Consider the following 7,561-nt stretch of genomic DNA (forward strand, 5'->3'; position numbering starts at 1 on the left):
AACTAAACAAAACAATCCACCTGACCTTTCTCAAATGACAGGCTATACTTGACCATGTCCACAAACCCTTTGCTTAAAGAAAACAAGAGACAACCGCCTGCCGGCTTCCCCGTGCAATCTGTGGCACTTGATTGCAAAGCTACTGTAGCTACTCAAGCACTGGGGTTGTGAGCTAGTATACTTGAGTCCGCCATGCTGCTCATTTGGGTTTAACCCATTCTGACCTGAGATCAGATTCTAACGCACAGAAGAATGGTGGTTCTTTAACGCATATTGACCTGAGATCAGATTCTAAAAATGTCTTAAATCCTGACAGTTTAAAAAAATAGCAGACCTACAAGCTCGTAGCGCGCTGCGCGCCACCATAGATCTGCTATTTTTCAATAGCTAAAGCATGCTGCAGTGTGTGTTTATTTGAAACGCAAGTTTATTCCTGTTGACATTGCATGACGCAACCCGACTCTCCTCCATGGGGCATTTTTTTAAATCACTGCGGTTTTGACTTCACGGAGCATCACTGTTTGGCATAAACGTTAGGAGGAAGGATGCATAGACACTGCATGCGTGGCGTCATGCACACACTGGCCTACAAATACAACAACACGAGAAGACACATTAGTTCAGATGCACAGGCGGTCGCGTGGGATTAGCTGGATCGCTTCAAGATGGCTCGCGAATATAGGCCTATTGCAAGCCTCTCTGGCTGGAAACCAGTGTCCAAAACCGTTTGAAGGATTCAAATTCAGAAGCATCAAAAGTATATCTACAAGCTCAAAACATGGCGCTTCGCATCGCTTGTAGACCTGCTACGTTTAATGCTTTTGTGTGATGCTGTAGTATGATCAAGTAGGGCATAATTTACCAAAAATAATCCACAAAAAGTTAAAATATGGAGATAAGAGGTTTCTGCCCGACAGCAACGATACAGTACAGCGCTGGTTCTCAATGTTAGGTCTGGGGACAACGGAAGGGGTTCAAACAGACATTTTTACGGGTCTGGAACATTTGCCTCACGATGAGAGCTTATCTGTGATTTTCACTATATTTGAAATAGGGCTTAAGTGGTTAATTCATGTACTTGTACTTGTCCCCTAGCTTTTGTGTGTGACGCCGTGGTACGACAAAGTAGCGCATTAATTGATGGGGGAAAAAACACAAGTTGAAAAGTTGTAAAGAGGGTCAGGGTAAAGAGCGTCATTATTGACAGAAATAGGGCTGCTTATCATTTGCGCCGTCTCTGTGAGAAGTGTGTCTAATGCGTGGAATACAGATGGTGTCATTAGCAATTCATGGGGCTTGGAATAAGCGTGCAGATAAGGGTCGGGGTTAAAACTGCACCGTGCTTTAGTCACTCCGCTATCAGCGCGCAAACAGAACGGCTTTTAAAGACCCGGGCAGAGGGGTCAAACCAGAGTTCAGAAGGTACCGCACCCGTCACCTCGACAACAGAAGAAATCAGTGCGCGCGCGTGTGTGTGTGTGTGTGTTTGTGTGTGCGTGTGCGACTGTGCGCGCATACGTGTGTGCATACGTGTGTGCATACGTGTGTGTGTGTTTGTGTGTGTGTGTGTGTGTGTGTGTGTGCGTGTGTGTGTGTGCGTTTATGTGTGCAGACCTGTACTTACATGCATTACTATAATTGTGAGGACCATAATTTATCCTTACATTTTGAGAAATTGACATTGTGAGGACATTTTGTCCTAATCTCCCACTCAAGAGAAATAAATGGCTGTTCCAAAAACTGATTTGTGGAGTTCAGTTTGGGGTTAGAAATACGATTAAGATTAAGCATTTAGAGGTTAGGTTTAGCGGTTTAGGGGGTTAGAGTTATACCTGATATGGTTGTGTGCCGGGTACGGGGTTGTGCACGCAAAACAGCTGATCTGCAAGCTCACAATGCATCGCAGTGCGACGTGTCGAGAGCTTGTAGACCTGCTATTCTTTGGCTTTTTAGAAATATAGTCTGACAGAATTATTGCCATTAATACAATTGTCCTCCTAAAATGGCAATGGCAAAGTATAGTATAATACCCAGTGGTGGAAAAAGTACTCACATGTTTTGCTTTAATAAAAGTATCAATATTGCAATATAGAAATTACAAGTACGTAGAAGTCCGGAATTGAAAATGTACTTGAGTAACAGTACAAATGTATTGGCATCAAAAGTAGTATCCAAAGTAAAAGTAGCCTATACTCATTCTGCAGAATGTCCCATATCAAGTTTTCAAATGTATAAGAATATTTTGAAATTAGCAGATCTACAAGCTCACAATGCATCACAATGCTATTTTTAAATGTCCGAAATGTATGCTGAGGTGGTTAATGTATGTTTTGTAACAATAATCAAAATCTACAAATAACAAATACATGTAGTCGAGTAAAAGTATACATTAATTTGTACAGTAGCCTACTTAAGTAAATGTACTACTTTCCACCACTGATAATGTGTTCGAGCCTATACGCGTGCGTGCGTGCGTGCGTGTGTGCGTGCGTGCTTGCAACGGCATGTCTATGCCCATTACCCAAGCTGAGCACAACTGAATGTATACAGAGCTCATTAGGTAACCATGTTGAATGAAAACCAATCACCTATTGACATGGCCTAACAACCATGTACTATACACTGTGGAGGTGGAGAAAAGCCACTAACCTTATCTATCGACATGGTATATATCTCCACTCTGTGTTTAGCGGGTGCATGCACCGTGCTGACTTGATAAGAGTTGCACACAAAGATCACCGCTATAGGCTTTCACACAGATTGGCTTATACAATTCACGCAAGGCCAAAGGTTTGTACTCCAGTCCACTTTAAACCATTAAAGGCCTTCTGAAAAACGTGCGTTTTGCTGTATCAGTGGTGCTCAAACCTTTCCATGTGAAGAACCACCCACTCTCAAAATATTTAGTTCCAGGGAGCGACGCCCAGAAACATAGATTCACTATAGGAAAGACCAAGCATCAGACAAAAAGACCTTTATAGGGTTGTTTATTGAATAGACGTGGAGTATGGTCGTTTATGGGCGCGTCGCATGCGAAGCATGGACCGTGCGGCTTAAACGGACACGGCATGGAAGGACGTTAGGGGAGCCAGCGTGGTCATCTGAGGTCATCGCCACACGCAAGCGTGTAGCGTGTGGCTTAGATAGTCAGGGCCACGAACGACATGTGGGGCGCTGACGAGAACATCTAAGGGCATCACTACACGTGGGCGTGTAGCATGCAGCTTAGATGGTCGGGTCGGCGGGAGGATGCCATTAGAGGTGCCAGCATGAACACCTAAGGTCATCACTACACGCAAGCATCTAAGCGTGCGGCTTAGATGCGGTCACGAGCACGGGACGTGGGTGGCAGTGGGATTGAGGGGTTCGAGGGGTTGTGGACCCAGATACTTTGGCTAGACTTTGGGGTCGAGGCGAGCGCCTGTGTGAAGTGTGTAGAAACCCCTCTGGAACCTGCAGAGAAGAAGAGGTAGAAGAGAAAAGGGGAGGGAGGGTTACTGGAAACTATGCACGCCGCCATTTGTTAAACTTGTGTTTAAATACCCCGGGTGATTGGTGAGGTAGGAGTGGCCTGCCTGGTTGGAGGTAGGTGAGTGGTTGGCACGGGTGGCACAGGGTGGAGTCGACAGTGGCTGGTGGGTGGTGCTCATGGTTGTCTTCTGCTTGGTCAAACCTCCCGAACCACAAGATTTTTTCTAAAACTCAAAAATAGCAGATCTACAAGCTCATAGTGCGGCATCATGAGCGGCATCATGAGCATATAATGCACTATACAGTATAGCACTTTTTTTATAATAATAATAATGTCTGTGCTCTTTTATATAGAGAGATCTAATGAATCTGACCACGGTGAGACGGGTGTGTACACGCACCACGCATGTTTGTGTTACTATACATAGGCTAGTAAGGTAACCTTTTAATGACAAATCCTAATCCTTTCCTTAATTGTAAAACTGACACCCCCAAATCATAAAACAAACATTTTGTCTTCTGGGGACCAGTGAATGGTCCTCAAAATGTCTCTCTGTCAAACGCACACGTAAAGTAATACTATCACAAGCTTGCACACACGCACACATGCATGCATTCACAGTTTTTTCACACGCGCACACATGCACGCACTCCGCAGAGAAGTTGAGCTTGACTGATTAGATTAGGAATTATTAGTTAATTAATGTGCATCTGCAACGAGCGCCGTACAGCTTACATATTAAGCCACACATGACCTGGCATGATCAGGAAACATTGTGCCGTTAACCTCCTCTGTAAGTCCAATAATTGACATAATTATGAATGAAATACACATCTGCTCTCGCTCGGTTGATTCTGTTATATATAATAATGAACGGGCTGAAGTTAATATCGTAATATGGAATTGTCTTTTTTTTTTGTCTGACAGTATAGCTGTCGGCAGAAACATCTTTCCATATTTTTAACTTTAATGTCCCAACTTGATCATCAACTTGACAGTTTTCTGAAAAAGCTATGTTTCTATGTCAGTTGTTCTAGATCTGCTATTTTTCAATAGTTTAAGCATAACATAATGCTAACACCAAAAGGGGTTCCCGCCCAAAATAGGTTAACATGGTGAAGTACATATTGATGACATCATCAAGATGTGATTCACCATGTTAATGATTTTTTTCCAGACCTCCAGTTCTAGGAAACACAGAATGGGGGGACTTTTTTATTATTTCCACACAACAGCTCTAAGGTATAAATAAACAGTAACATGTTGAAAATGAGTGGTATTCCCCTTTAACTGAATAGTCAACTTGCACATACACATACTTCACTTGCACATACACATACTTCACTTGTACATACATAGATATCGGTACCTCACTAGCATGCATATCGGTACCTCACTAGCATGCATATCGGTACCTCACTTGCATGCATATCGGTACCTCACTAGCATGCATATCGGTACCTCACTTGCATGCATATCGGTACCTCACTAGCATGCATATCGGTACCTCACTTGCATCCATATCGGTACCTCACTAGCATGCATATCGGTACCTCACTAGCATGCATATCGGTACCTCACTAGCATGCATATCGGTACCTCACTAGCATGCATATCGGTACCTCACTAGCATGCATATCGGTACCTCACTAGCATGCATATCGGTACCTCACTAGCATGCATGTCGATACCTTACTTGCATGCATATCGGTACCTCACTTGCATGCATATCGGTACCTCACTAGCATGCATATCGGTACTTCACCTGCACATACATACATACTTTACATGATTTTCGACGATGAAAGAAAAAAGATGACAAAAACAACTACGATACTTTAGTATACTACTAGTATACTAGTGTATACTATAGTATATGTGCCAGTGAAAGTTTGTATGTGTACAAGTGAAGTATTTATATTGTTAAGGCCTAAACGGCTTCCCATAGATCTGTAAGCTCGAAACATGGCACGAGGCAACGTGTTTGACCTTGTAGATCTTCCACTTTTTAACTATGTGCTCAGAGTGTCTCAAACATTTGGTCTTAAGGACATTATACATTGACAGAAAAACGAAACTGCTAAATACTGCAAATATTTCACATGAAAAGTATTCATAGTTCATGCCACAGAATCAGGCTAATGGTCATAAATTAACCATGAATCAACCCCTTAAACCACATAAAACCACATTCAACCACATACATGACTAGAGACTTGCAGTCCCTTGCGTGCAGAAATCAGGGACAGCATGCATACAAATCAGCCAAATAACGCTTCCAACTGACATTTCTTTCTACCAGATTCAGTGCTTGTATCAAGAGCTTGGCTACATTTTCTAATCCATTTTCTGGTGAAAATCATCCGCTGACAAACACGGACAGTAGGATTATCAAGGATAAGTGTGGGAAGATTGTGAGGCCAACGCTCTCTGTTCAGGAACATGCTGCAAATAATATTACATTTCATAAGTTTACAAATGTGCAATAAATAACGTTTTAGCTATAAGACATAATAAGATCATATAAGACATATAAGATTGTATCGCTCGGTCTGGATATAGGCACAAACCACAAAGCAATATGTCGTCGCTGTCTAGGTGGAAACCTTGTTTGTCCAAAACCGTTGGTAAATATCTTCACTGTATTATAATAATTATATTATTTTGTTAAATAGGTCCATATCCTCATGGTAATCATAGAGTCTTTGTTCAGTAACATGAGTCTCCATGCCTGCCAGAGAGAGGAAGCCCAGAGCTCTTGCATTTTCAGGCTGCGATACCAATCTTATCCAATCAGGATAGAGAACTCACACAGGATGTGATGACACAGAGAAATGATTTGAAGCTCACCAATGGGTACTCTCTCCTGATTGGCTGAAATGTGGCAACCCACATGAAAATGTATTTTCTGCTTACTAAAGAGCTGGAGAGACACAAATAAAATAGCAATGATCACTAAAAGCAAAGAGAGCCAAAATCCTGTTTGTGGTGATGCATATTGCAGACTGTAGGGAGGGGGAAAAAGCAATGATCACTATCAGAGTATATAGTGCTTGTGCCACAGGTGGACACCCTGTTGGCCCTCGTTGTCACCAAAGTCCATTATAAATAAAATAAAGAATTTGTAATAAAATTGTGCATGTAATGTGAATATCATCACCTGAACACCAGATTAGAGGAATTTTCTAACTCTGGATAAAGTTAAAAAAAAAAGATATATATATACTGTACCAGTATATATATATATTTTTTTCTTTCAAAAAGGCGTCCAAAGGCGCCCATGGCAACGAGGGCGTCACGGGATAGGCGTCCAAAGGCGTCATGTGGCACTTAATGAGTGAAAGAAAGAAAGAAATTCACTTGCCCTACCTTTATATTTATATTTATAGCGTGTTTGTGGTTTTGCCATCTGGAGAGAGTCATTACTATACTAACATGGGGAACATCCAACATAGATCTGACCATGACTGACACAGGGTTTGGCAAGCATACTGTAGATCAGGGGTGACCAAAAGGTATAGATCGCGATCTACCAGTAGATCACAAAGGTATAGACCACATGACATGGCCCTAAAACATATATCATTTAAATAAAATTATATATAATTTGGCATCTGACACTTGAATTAAAGTGACTTGATTGATTGACATAAGAAAATTGCCTGTTAACCCACAACAGAATACTTTGTTTCAAGGGTGTTGAGCACAAAGGTCAGTAGCATTAGAAAGTTACATACAAAAACAAAAACAATTTCCATTCCCCCCCACCCCCTATATTTATTCCACGTGTGTCCTTTAAAATATATTCAGCAATGAGATCATATTTTTGGTGCACTGGTCATTTTGAAAGTAGCTCTCAAGTCAAAAAAGTCTGGGCACCCCTGTAGATCTATGTGGTGGAATATAGTCTAATAGACCAGAGCATACCTATTTACACGCACCTCGGCAGTGCCATGGGTGCAGGGCCAATAAGGCAATCATGGAAGGCCCGCACACCATTCTTTAGCCAAAGGAATGACTTTATTCTGTCAATATCACAGGATCTTCAACTGTGGTCAGTATATGTGGAATATAGACCAACAATATGAT

The sequence above is a fragment of the Protomyctophum parallelum genome (genome assembly GCF_964188405.1).
Source record: "Protomyctophum parallelum genome assembly, chromosome: 15".
Taxonomy (NCBI): Eukaryota; Metazoa; Chordata; class Actinopteri; order Myctophiformes; family Myctophidae; genus Protomyctophum; species Protomyctophum parallelum.